Source organism: Triturus cristatus, chromosome 8, assembly GCF_964204655.1.
Source record: "Triturus cristatus chromosome 8, aTriCri1.1, whole genome shotgun sequence".
In the NCBI taxonomy this organism is placed as follows: Eukaryota; Metazoa; Chordata; class Amphibia; order Caudata; family Salamandridae; genus Triturus; species Triturus cristatus.
The window spans coordinates 1,665,457,069-1,665,474,064 of NC_140591.1; positions in this window are offsets into that span (position 1 = coordinate 1,665,457,069).

Genomic DNA, 16,996 nt, shown 5'->3' on the forward strand with positions numbered 1-16,996 from the left:
GGTGCTAGAGCGTCTGTGTTGCAGGGAATTATTGTTTATGTGCAGGAAGGAACACCTTCCTGCACATAAACAATCTTTAAAGGCAATTTTATCTATCTATGTGTACTGCATTCTGCAGCACACATAGAAAGAGCAAATACAAGGAGAAATACAAGTATTTCTCCTAAGTGTGACAATCTAACGACTGATATTCAATGGGGTTAGTTTTGGCCCTGCCTCAAATTTACAGATCCTTATAAATCTAGGGCAGCATCAAAAAGCAATTGGTGTTGCGGGGGAGCACTCACAGCAACACTAATTCTACGCCCCTTTCACACAGAAACCTGCATGAAATGGGATGATATTTACAATGCCACGTTGTAAATATGGAGCAGGGCATTGCCCCACAAGAACCTTGGAAAAAGTGCCATTCCAGTGGTGCAACACCCTTGTAAACATGCCCCACATTTCAATGTGTATCAGATTACTTTCAGCAAACTTCAATAACATTTTGAACAAAATGAATGTGTGATTGAAGAGACATAAATTCTTCACTAGAGCTCAAGGCAAGGCAGAAAAAAGTCACATCAGGTATTGCTGCTCTCAGAGGCTAATCTAATACATGTGAATTTGGCACGTTGATGTACTTGTTAATTTGGGATCAATTAGTAGGATGCACATAGAATCCCAGAGTTCAGGAGAAATTATTGGCAAAAAATCCTAACTGGAAGCAATACATTGACCTAGCAGTGGGAATTGAACATACTGCAGAGTGCATGGGAGAAATGAAGACGATACAGCAATCTACTACATAAGTTACATAATTGCAAATCAAGGATTTCCTACAAGGAGCAATATGGAAGAACCTATGAAAAATACTGTCAAAAAGAAAAAATGCAACATTGCCATTTTGGAAATTTAATACATTAGGCAAACTATTTGCATTGCAAAGCCCACAATTTCCCATGCCGAAAATGTGGAAAAAGAGGACATTTTGCCAGAGCATGTAGCAGGTAATAGAAGCATGTGCAGGTAATAGAATCTGACATACAAGAAGAGAAGAAATATGTTTTTCAAATAAAAGAGAAAGAAGAAGAGGTGAAATTTCCAGTCAGATCACTTCAGAGAATGCACCTGTTACTGTCTTTGCTGATTCTCATTCTCCATATATATTATTGGTTAGTATGACTTTTAAGAGAATGTTTGCAAGTAACTATGAATTATATTAGTTAGAGAAACCATTTATCAAACCTGGGGTTACAAAGAGGATTTTACTCCACTTGAAGCAATGAGAATACACATTTGTTTCAGAGACAGGAGTACTGTAGGAAAGGTATTTATTACAGAAAAAGTGAAAAATCTGCTTAGGTGGAAGCATCAAAAAGAACTAGGAATGAAGCTGGACCCGAACAAATCAAAACCGGCCTTACTAGTGGACCGCTCAACCTGTGGAGAGGGTGAATGCAATGAATTCCCTGATGTAGTTTCCAATTAATTAGGTTTGTTCAAGAATTATCAACACCACATTCACCTCAAGCCCAAAGTCAAACCTGTAGCACATAAAGTCAGACCTCTACCCGTATTATTGCATGTACCTCCCAAGGAAGAGATTGCCATGCTTGCTCCGCTTCTGACCTGTTCTGCAATGCCAGAATGAAGATGGCCTGCTCGGGTGTAAGCGCGCTTCCGCACTTGGAACACTAACCCTTTGCTTCCGGGTCCACTGTGCGTCGCTCGTTCTTCGTTTTGGTGTCGGCATCCTTGGCTGTGCATTACTGGACATCATTCCCTGTATTCCTGCATATAGGAAAATGAGCAAAAGAACATTTTCAGAATCCGCTTTACACATTAAGGAGATAACATGCTCAGCGCTTACATTATAAATAGTACTGCATATATATGCATCTGATTGGTACTATTGGCATGTGGAGATCCCTTTCTTTCCAGGTACTGGCTTTATGGACCTGAAAGAGAACATGTTAGATGCTGCAGTACGGAAGTTAGATTTTGATGACATAGAGCCCTGTACACTGGTTTGTGTTACTTTTGTTTTTGATCTTAAGAGTGTCTCCCCAAGAGGTTATTGTATCCACTCTTCCAGTTAGTGAAGTCAGAGTATTTATTGGGCTTTACTTTAAAGCAGGCTACAAAATACTGTTAGGTGTCTTTGCATGTTTCTTTTTTCCCATATGAAACACACACTATATTGCTTTGCTCAGTAACCATATACTCTTTCTCTTTATTGCTTCCCTAGATTATGTACCACCCCTGTATATGCAGTTAGTTATTTAAGTTCGGAAGAGGGGAATTGTAACAGTAGTGTCTATATGCAGTGTGGCCACATATATAGCACTGTATACATTGTTACATCAGCTGAAAGCTTTACATATACACTGACATTCCTTAATCTCTCACTCAGATGCAGGAAACATATAGGGATACTTCAGGATTCTACTTACTTCCCTCTGTAGACTCCTTTGGACACATGTCTTTTCCCTTCTCTTCCTCCATCTCCCATGGATAGCTTTGACATTGTTGTGATTTCTGGGTGGTGAGAACAAGTTGGGACCATTGCTTTGTTTTCCCAAAGGACCGCCATACTTGTACGGTCCAATCAAAGATCCTGCTGCACCAGTGGCCTGGAAAGACACAGTAATATGCTGGCTGTGCCAAAGGTGGCCATGCCGAGCATATAACGAGTTCTCTTCCCACCACCCTTTTGAAGGCCTGAGCCTGCCATGAAAAGGGTGGTGTAGATTCAACTAAGGGGGCCATACCAGGGCCCCGATACCACTCCTGGGCCAGGGGGTGCATGCAGGGGGCCCATGTTGTTAAATTGCAGCCTTGTTCATGTGCACTCATGGTGGTGGTCTACATATTAGGCTGTCTATGGGCCTAACATGCCACTGCATTGAGACCACCCCTGTAATCTGGTGGGTGAATAACTGGTTTGGCAGTCCACTTTTTGGCGCTGTGGTGGTGGTCTGACAGGAGGAAAGACAAAGTCGCCATAAGGTCCTTAGGGGCATATCAACAACAACCGGCGATAATTATCGCAAAGCGCACTCAGTGCTTGGATAATTATCGCCGGCTAGCGTGAATTTTTATCGCTGAGATAGCGTGCTATTAGCAACGCTTATCTCAATAGCGCTAAAAATCTACACGCTAACAGGCTAACGTGAGATTATCGCTGGAAACCCAGCAATAATCTCACGTTACCTTGTTGATAGGGACAGGCAAACTTAGCCATGATATCCTCCTTCCATAGGATATCATGGCTAAGTCTGAAAATTTGCAGACGTAAAAAAGCAGCGTTAACCGCAGTTAGCGCTGCTTTTTTTGTCTCTAACAGGGTTAGCGACATTCTTGATAATAGGAGAAATGTTGCTTAGCGACATTTCTCCTATTATTTTACTCTGGAACGCCCCCTTTGCATCTCATTAGAGATGCAAGGGGAAGCGTAGAGTAAAAGGGTGCTAACATGCAAATTTGCGTGTTAGCACCCTGTTGTTGATAGGGCGCTGGTTTTATCTCTGCTTTTTTGGCTTTTGAAGCCAAAAAAGCAGAGATAAAGCCCTTGTTGATATGCCCCTTAGTGTTTTAGACCTATTGACTGCATATCATCAAGTAGAGTTAGATTCCCCCTTTAAAACACCTTACATCATTTATCACACCCTTGGGAGCATTCCGATATAAAAGGGTGCCCTTCGGTCTTGAGTCAGCAGCATCTGCTACAAGGTGTCCATCATACAATGTGTTTTTCCAAGACAGTATCTTGATTTACAGTACCAATGAAAGTTAACATGATTCCACCCTTAGGGAAGTTTGAGAAAACACTCAGAGATGCCGGTCTAACCATTAAAAAAGAAAAATGTTGCGTTAGAGTAAACTCTGTAGAATACCTCAGCCACACTATATCCCAAGAGGGTATCAAACCTAATGGGACCTAATGGAATCTATAAAGAGAGCCCCCACTAATAAAGAGGAGCTCAAATTGTTGATTGGACTCTCAGGGTTTTACTCAACATTTGTACAGAATTTTGCAACCATCATTGAACCTTTCCTTTTCTCCCTTGTTTGTTTCCTAGTAACTAATGATGTAATTGTACCAGTGTCCTTTGAAGGTTCCAACTCTCATTTCCCTCTGGCTGGAACTTGTGATGGTGACAATAAATTGATGTGACAACTGTTCATGGTGTGAAGCTGTATTACAGCGGTTTTACTGTTTGCAAACCCTCTGGTTTACTGATCCAGAGGGTTTGTGAATGCTTAAACCTCTTGTGCCTGTGACCTACAGTGAGAAAGGTTGCCCATTCCTGCCTTCGGGACCACGACTCGCTTCATCATTTTACTGTAAGATTAGTGGAAATGTTCTTCTGACAGCAAAGCTAGAGTTCTTTTTATATTGCTGATGTTTCTTTGTATGTCTTCATGTACCTGAATCAAGAGATGATTATTAATTTCTGCTAGCTATGCTTTATAAACCATTTTCTAGAATGTTTTCTTTTCAACTACTCTAGTGAGGGATCACACGTGCTCAACAGCTTTCTGTCTTTTTTCAGACACCGTCAAATGCTTGAAATGTCCTGATAGCGAGTGGCCAAATGAAAGGCACGATCAGTGCATCCAAAAAGAAGTTGAGTTTCTGAGTTATGGTGAGCCGCTGGGTCTCACACTCACTTTTTCATCGGCCTTCATGACAATTCTCACTACTTCTGTCCTCTGTGTCTTCATCAGGTACCGAGACACTCCCATTGTGAAAGCCAACAACCGTGGTCTCAGTTACTTTCTCCTGATTTCTCTCATGCTCTGCTTCCTCTGCTCCTTCATATTCATCGGTCGACCTAAGAAGCTCACCTGCATGCTGCGGCAGATTGCCTTTGGGACTGTGTTTTCTGTCAGTGTTTCCGCTGTTATGGCAAAATCTATCATTGTTTTCATTGCCTTTAAGGCAACACATCCCAACAGCTCTGCGATGAAATGGTTAGGCTCAAAGACACCATTTGGTATTGCTTTCTTTTCTTTGTTAGTGCAAATGGTAATCTGTGCTGTGTGGGTTGTGAAGTCGCCTCCATTTCCGGACCTGAACATGAAATCATACAATGAGAAATTAATTTTTGAATGCAACGAAGGGGACACCATCTTCTTCCACTGCATGCTGGGGTACATGGGCCTCTTGGCCGCAGCCAGGTTTATTGTGGCATTTCTCTCAAGGAACCTGCCTGGAAGCTTCAACGAGGCTAGACTGATCACCTTCAGTATGGTGGTATTTGTCAGTGTCTGGATCTCCTTCATCCCAGCGTATCAGAGCACACAGGGGAAGTACATGGTGGCCGTGGAGGTGTTTGCCATCCTGAGCTCCAGTGCTGGACTACTTGGTTGCATATTTGTACCCAAGTGCTATATAATTCTAGTGAGACCAGACATAAATACCAGACAACATCTAATTAGGAAAACACACAGGGCCTGATTCATGGAGGTAACGTGCACTTTTGAGTGATTTTACACTGTTGAGTGAGTTTGCTGCTTTTTGGTATACACAAACTGCATTTTTGTAGTAACTTCCAATTTTGTAGTAACCTTAGAGGTTTGTAGTACATCCAACACTACACAGGGCCAATATCTGGTGCTGCAACACCTTACTTTAGAAATTAATGGAGGTAGGTACTTACTAAAAAAGTTTAAGTAACTACAAAAGTGTAAGTTACTACAAAAGTGCAGTTTGTGAATACTAAATTTAGTAAACATACTGAAAAGTGTAAGTTACTACAGTAGTGCAGTTTGTAAATAGCACTTTGTTGTACGTTTTGCAATACTACTGTAGTAATACAAACATACCACATGTTGCAGTTTGTGAATCCGGCCCTCTGTGCCACTAAAGGATGAAAATGATGAAGGTCATAGATGCTAAATATGAATGATTATATTGGAAGAATGAAAAGAGAGGTTTGTAGAAAGGAAAGTGGATAGATTGTATGCATCAAGTCAAGCTCCTTACTCGTGGAGAATTAATGAATCAAAATGTCTGTTATCACCAGAAGAATGACTCTTTTAATTGGATTTTCATGACATGATTGTGATATGGACCAGTCAAGTGGTTGTTGAGCACTTGAAAGAGTAACAGACACAGCGTTAACAAGTAGGACATGCAATGTGTAACACTGTTGGGGTGTACAGTGAGAATTTGGGTATTTTCAAACCAATTGGGTTACAGCTGGTCCATTCTTAGAACTTGTTTTACCCTATTTTTTGTTGTAGGTAAGTTCCATGGTACTCAGGAAGTAGGACTCACCCTTCATTTACCATACTTCTTTATTGTGTAAGCTGCCACATATAGTGGCGTAACAGACTTGAGAGGATCCCCTGCAAAGTAAATGGAGGGGGGGACCCCATTCACCGGACCCAGTCATGAGCTCTCAGGCCTGGGGTCACCTGCCCATGCAGGGTGCCAGTTGGTGGCCCCCTGGAGCTCTGGGCCCCTCCCACACCGTGCGGCTGCCGGAGCTAATGTTACACCACTGGCCACATATGATCCAAGAGACAGCCATGTTTATGCTGAAGGAAGGACATCCTGCCAAGATTAAGAACAGGCACTCTCAGCCTCCAGACCCATCTGACCCTTATTCAACACTTGCAACATTCCACTTATGCATCAGCACTCAAGGAAAAACCGTAACATATAAAATAGGGCACGGATTTAACGCATCCCATCTCCTTATAAGAACAACAGAGGTCATACATAGAACACATCTCACACACTTCGAACTAAATCACAGGGCTTAGATAGAAGAGTATGATTTTGAATCTGAATCTGAGAGTCCTTCCTCAGGTCCAGTAGGGAACTGAAGAGTGGGTCTGAAGGTCCTATTTTTAAACCCTTGTGCCCTTCCCCTGGAAGGTAGGAGATACCTCTGAAAATGTTCTTTGGAGAGCATGGAACTTCCTGACTCTCCTGCCCTGGCTCAAAGATGGCTGCAGTGACAATACAGGGTCATCAAGCCTTTTGTGTGGAGACAGGACTCAGCCTTTCATTTGTAAGTGCGGCTGTGCTCAGCTCCACCCCACCCATCCTGCTGGTGATGGCCCATTGATGCACACCTAAACCTTCTATTGTGTGACTGTCTTGGAGGAATTTATAACGCCTAACTGTCAGCTACACCAAGTCATGTGATCCAAGTTAGGCTGCAGGCACAAAGAGCTAAGGGCAGGATGATGCCAACTTTCTAAAAGAAAACAGTGAAACCTGTATGAATATCCAAGGACTCCAAGTGCACTACTGTGAAGTCACTTAATCCTAAATGTACATATAATTACATGTATCCAGATTATTATGTCATCAACAATGAAACAATCGTAAACTTTGATCAACTTTAAGTCCAACGAGTGTATCAGAATGCTTAAAAAATAATCAGACATTGAAAATGACGAATACTGGAATCTGCTTTAATTCAGTCGATTGCAGATACTCTTAAAAAAGAACACAATGGTGCTTTATCTCAGCAATACAAATCAGCTGAAACATCTTTTCCCAATGCATTTTGGGCTGAGATACGCCCTTTGTCAAGGGAATCTAGAACATCAATAATCACAATGAATATATTAATAATCTTGAATCATGCTGTGTAATAAGGACAAAAAGAAAATAGAAAGCTCAGAAAAATACAAGGCCGGAAATTGAAACAGCACTGACTAAACAAAAGATGGCAACTGAGAAAGAGTAGAGAGACAGGGCAGTAGCTCTGTAAGTAAAGTCCCTAGAACAAAAGGTCACCCAACATGCAGTGCTATAGCAGTAAAAATCATCAATGTACCTGCTGAAAAACACCGAAATCAAGGCACAATAAAATATTCAAGCACAGAAAACGCACAAACAGCTGTGAACATAGATAACAATGCTATGTGATCTATCACAAAACGTGCCTGAAACTGACACCAGTGTACGGCGAAAGATAATTTGTGCGTACCTCTGTTAATAGCTGTGCTAGCTTAACACAAAGTTGATGATCCTATAATGTGGAAGTACATACAAAAGTGAATAAAAAACGTGATGCCAGTGCAAAATAAAACAGAACATAATGTCAGTGCAAAAATAAAAACACTAGAAACATGATTCTTACCGTGGGCCAACGAATTTAAAACGAGAGATTGCAGTTCTACGTGCCCGACATCAAGAATGCAGAAATAGAAAGCGGAATGGACCAGCACCGGAATAGAGAAAACTTAAAAAGGAAACAGAGGTGAAAATACCCCAACGTGAAACTACAGTTGTGTGTAGTGGATACGGAATGAAAAGGGATTAATAGAAAAGTTTCAAAGAAAAGGGACAGAAATGCTCAAGTAAAGAACAATACGTTTTTCAAAAAAAAAAAAAAAGAACAATAAATGTAATAAATACTTAACAACACCTGCCTGTACACAACTATAACCTTAAGAGCCTACCTATACAAAACTACCATGAGGTGAAAAACAAAGCAACTGTTTGCAGTACAATAAAATCAGTAAGCCAAATCGACTTGAAAAGTGATAATGTCCATCACAAACAGAATTGAAATGATAACTGACATATAAAAAGGGTTAATGCCATCTGTTAACAGACATGAAAAAATGAAATCAAAAATACAACATGAAGCTGTCAAATCAATGAAATTCAATTAAACAAATCGAGTGTTAATTTACAAAAAGCATAAAAATTCTAACTTATCATTTAACCCTGGCTAAATAAGTGTTGCATGCCACTGGTTGCATTTAATTTACAGGCTCTGTGTATATGGTATATCACTCAGCAAGAGGCTTGCAAGTAAAATGAATATGCCAATTAGGCATATACCAATCAAACCATGTTTAGGGGACTGGGGCACAAACATTTTACCTCTGCTAACTAGTGCTAAAGTGTACAAAGTCCTAAGGGCAACAGAAGCTAAAATTCATCAACACTGGGATGAGGCTGACAGGTCTAATAGTTGGACTTCAGAGGGGTTAAATTCAATATTCCCACTCCAGCCTAAGCAACAGAAGTGAGAGCGTTTAACTTTGGAGGGGTTAGATTTAATATTCCCATTCCAGTGTACATAACAGTAGTGAAAGTTTTGTACTTTGGAACACTTAGATTTACTAGTCCCACTCCAGTTTAAGCAACAGTAAGGGAAAGTGGTGGTCCTTAGAAGGGTGACATTAACTATTCCCACTCACGCCTAAGCAACAGAAGAGAAGGGGTTGGACTTCAAAAGAATTGCATCTAACAATACATGTCCAAATCATTTACTAAAATATTTTCATACCATATAGAATAATAAATTATAGTACTTAGGAAAAGATAATAAAATAAAAATTTCTAAAATATTTTAAAAAATAAATAAATTAACTATTTGTTTTAACACAAAAATAATAACATTACTTAGAATCACTTTGACCTAACTAGGGACAAAGAAATTACAATATTTCAAATTGATAAAGTATTTAACTTTAATTACTATTGAAAAAAAAAGAGAATTATTACAACAAAAACCATTTCAAAGACAACATTCTAAAATGGCTTTGAATTGAATTAATCATTAAATTAAAAACTTCATAATAAATGACACAAAAAATACAGCAGTAAAATAAAATATAATCATTTAACTATTAATCAGTCATATATAACAAACAATTCTCTATACCCTGAGCCAATTAATGAAATATATATATTACGTATTTAAAAATTTAAATCCACATAACAATGAAAACACTTTAAAAAGTAATCAAAAAATGAAATAAGTAATTTCTCTAATAATATTTAATTAGATATCTCAATAACATGTTCAATTAGATATTTTATTTTAATTGAATAAACTCCCTCATCCCTATTCTGAAAAACCCAGTACTAAAATATAATGTAACTATAAAAAAATATATAATCAATTAAAAATTATCTTACAATATAAAGTACTTGACAATACATTGAAATTAATTATAATTGAATTAACTTTCCACAGTATTCCTCCACAAACCCAACAACCCGCTACTAAAATATGACATATTATTAGTAATAATAAAATTAATATATATGTCTTAAAAATATCAATAAAAACGAAAAAATATAATCTAACAATTAAACAGTTTACATTATTATAGACCAATTTCATTATTTACACTAAACATATTTACCGTAACATTCAAATCAATAATAATTTAATTAGCATCGCCCCCTATTCCCCTACAAACCCAACAGCCCGCTACTAAACTTTTTGAAGTCCGTAAATTGGATTATATCTCGCTTGCACAATATTCTCAGGAAGCCTGTGGTGAGCGCCACTAGGCATGCTGGGTGATACACTTCACTCAGCAGATCATTCCCTGCTTTTAGTCCCATCACTTAAATGAGGATTACGAGGGGTCAGATACAATAAACACCGGTTGTTAAATACTAGCCACAATCTTTGTGACCAGAGTGGTATTTCCTGAATCAATTCATGTACTAACAGGTCAGTTTAAAGATAGTAGTGGGTTGCAATTTGATCTACTGCATGAATATGAATTAGGGAGGTCGAAAATTGCTCAACCCCATATTATTCACTTCCATAACATGGATCGCTGACTGCTGGCGTCAGCAGACCACTATGTCTGTGATTGCTTTTTGAGAAAGCAAACTTGTTTTAATGCAGCCCATTTTCCTTAAAGCAAATGGGACTGCATTTTAAAAGAAAAGTTGTATTGTTTTTTGTTTGTTTAAGAAGAGACAGTTGTCCTCCTCTGAGGTATGGGTAAAATATCATTGTTTTGCAACTAGTTTTCGGTTTCAAAATAGTGATATAACATGCCCCTTCAAAACTACTGAATCTGTATCAATTTAAAAACACATGTAGTGACTGGGAAACACTTTTCCATGTGGTAAATGTGTTTAGTATATTGGAAAAAGGGTTTTTGTCTTAAATATTCTCTTCCTTGGACTAGTCTTCCTCTCTTCGCCCAATTCATTTCCTCCCTTGGTTGCTTTCTAGTAACTAGTGATGTAATTTTATCAGTGTCCCTTGAAGGTTCGAACTGTCATTTTCCTCTGACTGGAACTTATGATGCTGACTCATACACACAGGGGGATATTTACAAGGAAATGGCAGAGTGCGATTCTGCATGCAGTTTAGCAGCGCAGCGTCATTTAAAAAATGCAGGGATGCGCCGTATTTACAAAAATAAGGTGCCCCCAGTCTTTTCCCTTGTGCTGGTACTAAAAAAAGCAAGCTGCTTAGGGTCAACACAGACACCCTTGCAACATAGTGCAAGGGTTCCAGCATTGCAGGGATGATGTCTATCAACGCAGGCACCCTTACACCATGGTGCAATGGTGTCTGCATTGCAGGGAATCATTCCTGCTATGAAGGCACCCTTGCACCATGGTGCTAGAGCGTCTGTGTTGCAGGGAATTATTGTTTATGTGCAGGAAGGAACACCTTCCTGCACATAAACAATCTTTAAAGGCAATTTTATCTTTCTATGTGTACTGCATTCTGCAGCACACATAGAAAGAGCAAATACAAGGAGAAATACAAGTATTTCTCCTAAGTGTGACAATCTAACGACTGATATTCAATGGGGTTAGTTTTGGCCCTGCCTCAAATTTACAGATCCTTATAAATCTAGGGCAGCATCAAAAAGCAATTGGTGTTGCGGGGGAGCACTCACAGCAACACTAATTCTACGCCCCTTTCACACAGAAACCTGCATGAAATGGGATGATATTTACAATGCCACATTGTAAATATGGAGCAGGGCATTGCCCCACAAGAACCTTGGAAAAAGTGCCATTCCAGTGGTGCAACACCCTTGTAAAAATGCCCCACATTTCAATGTGTATCAGATTACTTTCAGCAAACTTCAATAACATTTTGAACAAAATGAACGTGTGATTGAAGAGACATAAATTCTTCACTAGAGCTCAAGGCAAGGCAGAAAAAAGTCACATCAGGTATTGCTGCTCTCAGAGGCTAATCTAATACATGTGAATTTGGCACGTTGATGTACTTGTTAATTTGGGATCAATTAGTAGGATGCACACATAATCCCAGAGTTCAGGAGATATTATTGGCAAAAAATCCTAACTGGAAGCAATACATTGACCTAGCAGTGGGAATTGAACATACTGCAGAGTGCATGGGAGAAATGAAGACGATACAGCAATCTACTACATAAGTTACATAATTGCAAATCAAGGATTTCCTACAAGGAGCAATATGGAAGAACCTATGAAAAATACTGTCAAAAAGAAAAAATGCAACATTGCCATTTTGGAAATTTAATACATTAGGCAAACTATTTGCATTGCAAAGCCCACAATTTCCCATGCCGAAAATGTGGAAAAAGAGGACATTTTGCCAGAGGAAGTAGCAGGTAATAGAAGCATGTGCAGGTAATAGAATCTGACATACAAGAAGAGAAGAAATATGTTTTTCAAATAAAAGAGAAAGAAGAAGAGGTGAAATTTCCAGTCAGATCACTTCAGAGAATGCACCTGTTACTGTCTTTGCTGATTCTTATTCTCCATATATATTATTGGTTAGTATGACTTTTAAGAGAATGTTTGCAAGTAACTATGAATTAGATTATTTAGAAAAACCATTCATCAAACCTGGGGGTTACAAAGAGGATTTGACTCCACTTGAAGCAATGAGAATACACATTTGTTTCAGAGACAGGAGTACTGTAGGAAAGGTATTTATTACAGAAAAAGTGACAAATCTGCTTGGGTGGAAGCATCAAAAAGAACTAGGAATGAAGCTGGACCCGAACAAATCAAAACCGGCCTTACTAGTGGACCGCTCAACCTGTGGAGAGGGTGTCTGCAATGAATTCCCTGATGTAGTTTCCAATTAATTAGGTTTGTTCAAGAATTATCAACACCACATTCATCTCAAGCCCAAAGTCAAACCTGTAGCACATAAAGTCAGACCTCTACCCGTATTATTGCATGTACCTCCCAAGGAAGAGATTGCCATGCTTGCTCCGCTTCTGACCTGTTCTGCAATGCCAGAATGAAGATGGCCTGCTCGGGTGTAAGCGCGCTTCCGCACTTGGCACACAGACCCTTTGCTTCCGGGTCCACTGTGCGTCGCTAGTTCTTCGTTTTGGTGTCGGCATCCTTGGCTTTGCATTGCTGGACATCATTCCCTGTATTCCTGCATATAGGAAAATGAGCAAAAGAACATTTTCAGAATCCGCTTTACACATTAAGGAGATAACATGCTCAGCGCTTACATTATAAATAGTACTGCATATATATGCATCTGATTGGTACTCTTGGCATGTGGAGATCCCTTTCTTTCCAGGTACTGGCTTTATGAACCTGAAAGAGAACATGTTAGACGCTGCAGTACGGAAGTTAGATTTTGATGATATAGAGCCCTGTACACCGTTTTGTGTTACTTTTGTTTTTGATCTTAAGAGTGTCTCCCCAAGAGGTTATTGTATCCACTCTTCCAGTTAGTGAAGTCAGAGTATTTATTGGGCTTTACTTTAAAGCAGGCTACAAAATACTGTTAGGTGTGTTTGCATGTTGCTTTTTTCCCATATGAAACACACACTATATTGCTTTGCTCAGTAACCATATACTCTTTCTCTTTATTGCTTCCCTAGATTATGTACCACCCCTGTATATGCAGTTAGTTATTTAAGTTCGGAAGAGGGGAATTGTAACAGTAGTGTCTATATACATTGTGGCCACATATATAGCACTGTATACATTGTTACATCAGCTGAAAGGTTTACATATACACTGACATTCCTTAATCTCTCACTCAGATGCAGGAAACATATAGGGATACTTCAGGATTCTACTTACTTCCCTCTGTAGACTCCTTTGGACACATGTCTTTTCTCTTCTCTTCCTCCATCTCCCATGGATAGCTTTGACATTGTTGTGATTTCTGGGTGGTGAGAACAAGTTGGGACCATTGCTTTGTTTTCCCAAAGGACCGCCATACTTGTACGGTCCAATCAAAGATCCTGCTGCACCAGTGGCCTGGAAAGACACAGTAATATGCTGGCTGTGCCAAAGGTGGCCATGCCGAGCATATAACGAGTTCTCTTCCCACCACCCTTTTGAAGGCCTGAGCCTGCCATGAAAAGGGTGGTGTAGATTCAACTAAGGGGGCCATACCAGGGCCCCGATACCACTCCTGGGCCAGGGGGTGCATGCAGGGGGCCCATGTTGTTAAATTGCAGCCTTGTTCATGTGCACTCATGGTGGTGGTCTTCATATTAGGCTGTCTATGGGCCTAACATGCCACTGCATTGAGACCACCCCTGTAATCTGGTGGGTGAATAACTGGTTTGGCAGTCCACTTTTTGGCGCTGTGGTGGTGGTCTGACAGGAGGAAAGACAAAGTCGCCATAAGCTCCTTAGGGGCATATCAACAACAACCGGCGATAATTATCTCAAAGCGCACTCAGCGCTTGGATAATTATTGCCGGCTAGCGTGAATTTTTATCACTGAGATAGCGTGCTATTAGCAACGCTTATCTCAATAGCGATAAAAATCTACACGCTAACAGGCTAACGTGAGATTATCGCTGGAAACCCAGCGATAATCTCACGTTACCTTGTTGATAGGGACAGGCAAACTTAGCCATGATATCCTCCTTCCATAGGATATCATGGCTAAGTCTGAAAATTTGCAGACGTAAAAAAGCAGCGTTAACCGCAGTTAGCGCTGCTTTTTTTGTCTCTAACAGGGTTAGTGACATTCTTGGAACGCCCCCTTTGCATCTCATTAGAGATGCAAGGCGAAGCCTAGAGTAAAAGGGTGCTAACATGCAAATTTGCGTGTTAGCACCCTGTTGTTGATAGGGCGCTGGTTTTATCTCTGCTTTTTTGGCTTTTGAAGCCAAAAAAGCAGAGATAAAGCCCTTGTTGATATGCCCCTTAGTGTTTTAGACCTATTGACTGCATATCATCAAGTAGAGTTAGATTCCCCATTAAAACACCTTACATCATTTATCACACCCTTGGGAGCATTCCGATATAAAAGGGTGCCCTTCGGTCTTGAGTCAGCAGCATCTGCTACAAGGTGTCCATCATACAATGTGTTTTTCCAAGACAGTATCTTGATTTACAGTACCAATGAAAGTTAACATGATTCCACCCTTAGGGAAGTTTGAGAAAACACTCAGAGATGCCGGTCTAACCATTAAAAAAGAAAAATGTTGCGTTAGAGTAAACTCTGTAGAATACCTCAGCCACACTATATCCCAAGAGGGTATCAAACCTAATGGGACCTAATGGAATCTATAAAGAGAGCCCCCACTAATAAAGAGGAGCTCAAATTGTTGATAGGACTCTCAGGATTTTACTTAACATTTGTACAGAATTTTAAAACCATCATTGAACCTTTCCTTTTCTCCCTTGTTTGTTTCCTAGTAACTAATGATGTAATTGTACCAGTGTCCTTTGAAGGTTCCAACTCTCATTTCCCTCTGGCTGGAACTTGTGATGGTGACAATAAATTGATGTGACAACTGTTCATGGTGTGAAGCTGTATTACAGCGGTTTTACTGTTTGCAAACCCTCTGGTTTACTGATCCAGAGGGTTTGTGAATGCTTAAACCTCTTGTGCCTGTGACCTACAGTGAGAAAGGTTGCCCATTCCTGCCTTCGGGACCACGACTCGCTTCATCATTTTACTGTAAGATTAGTGGAAATGTTCTTCTGACAGCAAAGCAAGAGTTTTTTTGATCTTGCTGATGTTTCTTTTTATGTCTTCATGTACCTGAATCAAGAGATGATTATTAATTTCTGCTAGCTTTGCTTTATAAACCATGTTCTAGAATGTTCTCTTTTCAACTACTCTAGTGAGGGATCACACGTGCTCAACAGCTTTCTGTCTTTTTTCAGACACCGTCAAATGCTTGAAATGTCCTGATAGCGAGTGGCCAAATGAAAGGCACGATCAGTGCATCCAAAAAGAAGTTGAGTTTCTGAGTTATGGTGAGCCGCTGGGTCTCACACTCACTTTTTCATCGGCCTTCAAGACAATTCTCACTACTTCTGTCCTCTGTGTCTTCATCAGGTACCGAGACACTCCCATCGTGAAAGCCAACAACCGTGGTCTCAGTTACTTTCTCCTGATTTCTCTCATGCTCTGCTTCCTCTGCTCCTTCATATTCATCGGTCGACCTAAGAAGCTCACCTGCATGCTGCGGCAGATTGCCTTTGGGACTGTGTTTTCTGTCAGTGTTTCCTCTGTTTTGGCGAAATCTATCATTGTTTTCATTGCCTTTAAGGCAACACATCCCAACAGCTCTGCAATGAAATGGTTCGGCTCAAAGACACCATTTGGTATTGCTTTCTTTTCTTTGTTAGTGCAAATGGTAATCTGTGCTGTGTGGGTTGTGAAGTCGCCTCCATTTCCGGACCTGAACATGAAATCATACAATGAGAAATTAATTTTTGAATGCAACGAAGGGGACACCATCTTCTTCCACTGCATGCTGGGGTACATGGGCCTCTTGGCCGCATCCAGCATTATTGTGGCATTTCTCTCAAGGAACCTGCCTGGAAGCTTCAACGAGGCTAGACTGATCACCTTCAGTATGGTGGTATTTGTCAGTGTCTGGATCTCCTTCATCCCGGCGTACCTCAGCACACGGGGGAAGTACATGGTGGCAGTGGAGGTGTTTGCCATCCTGAGCTCCAGTGCTGGACTACTTGGTTGCATATTTGTACCCAAGTGCTATATAATTCTAGTGAGACCAGACATAAATACCAGACAACAACTAATTAGGAAAACACACAGGGCCTGATTCATGGAGGTAACTAGAACTTTTGAGTGATTTTACACTGTTGTGTAAGTTTGCTGCTTTTTGGTATACACAAACTGCATTTTTGTAGTAACTTCCAATTTTTTTTAGTAACCTTAGAGTTTTGTAGTACGTCCTGCACTACACAGGGCCAATATCTGGTGCTGCAACACCTTACTTCAGAAATTAATGGAGGTAGGTACTTACTACAAAAGTTTAAGTAACTACAAAAGTGTAAGTTACTACAAAACTG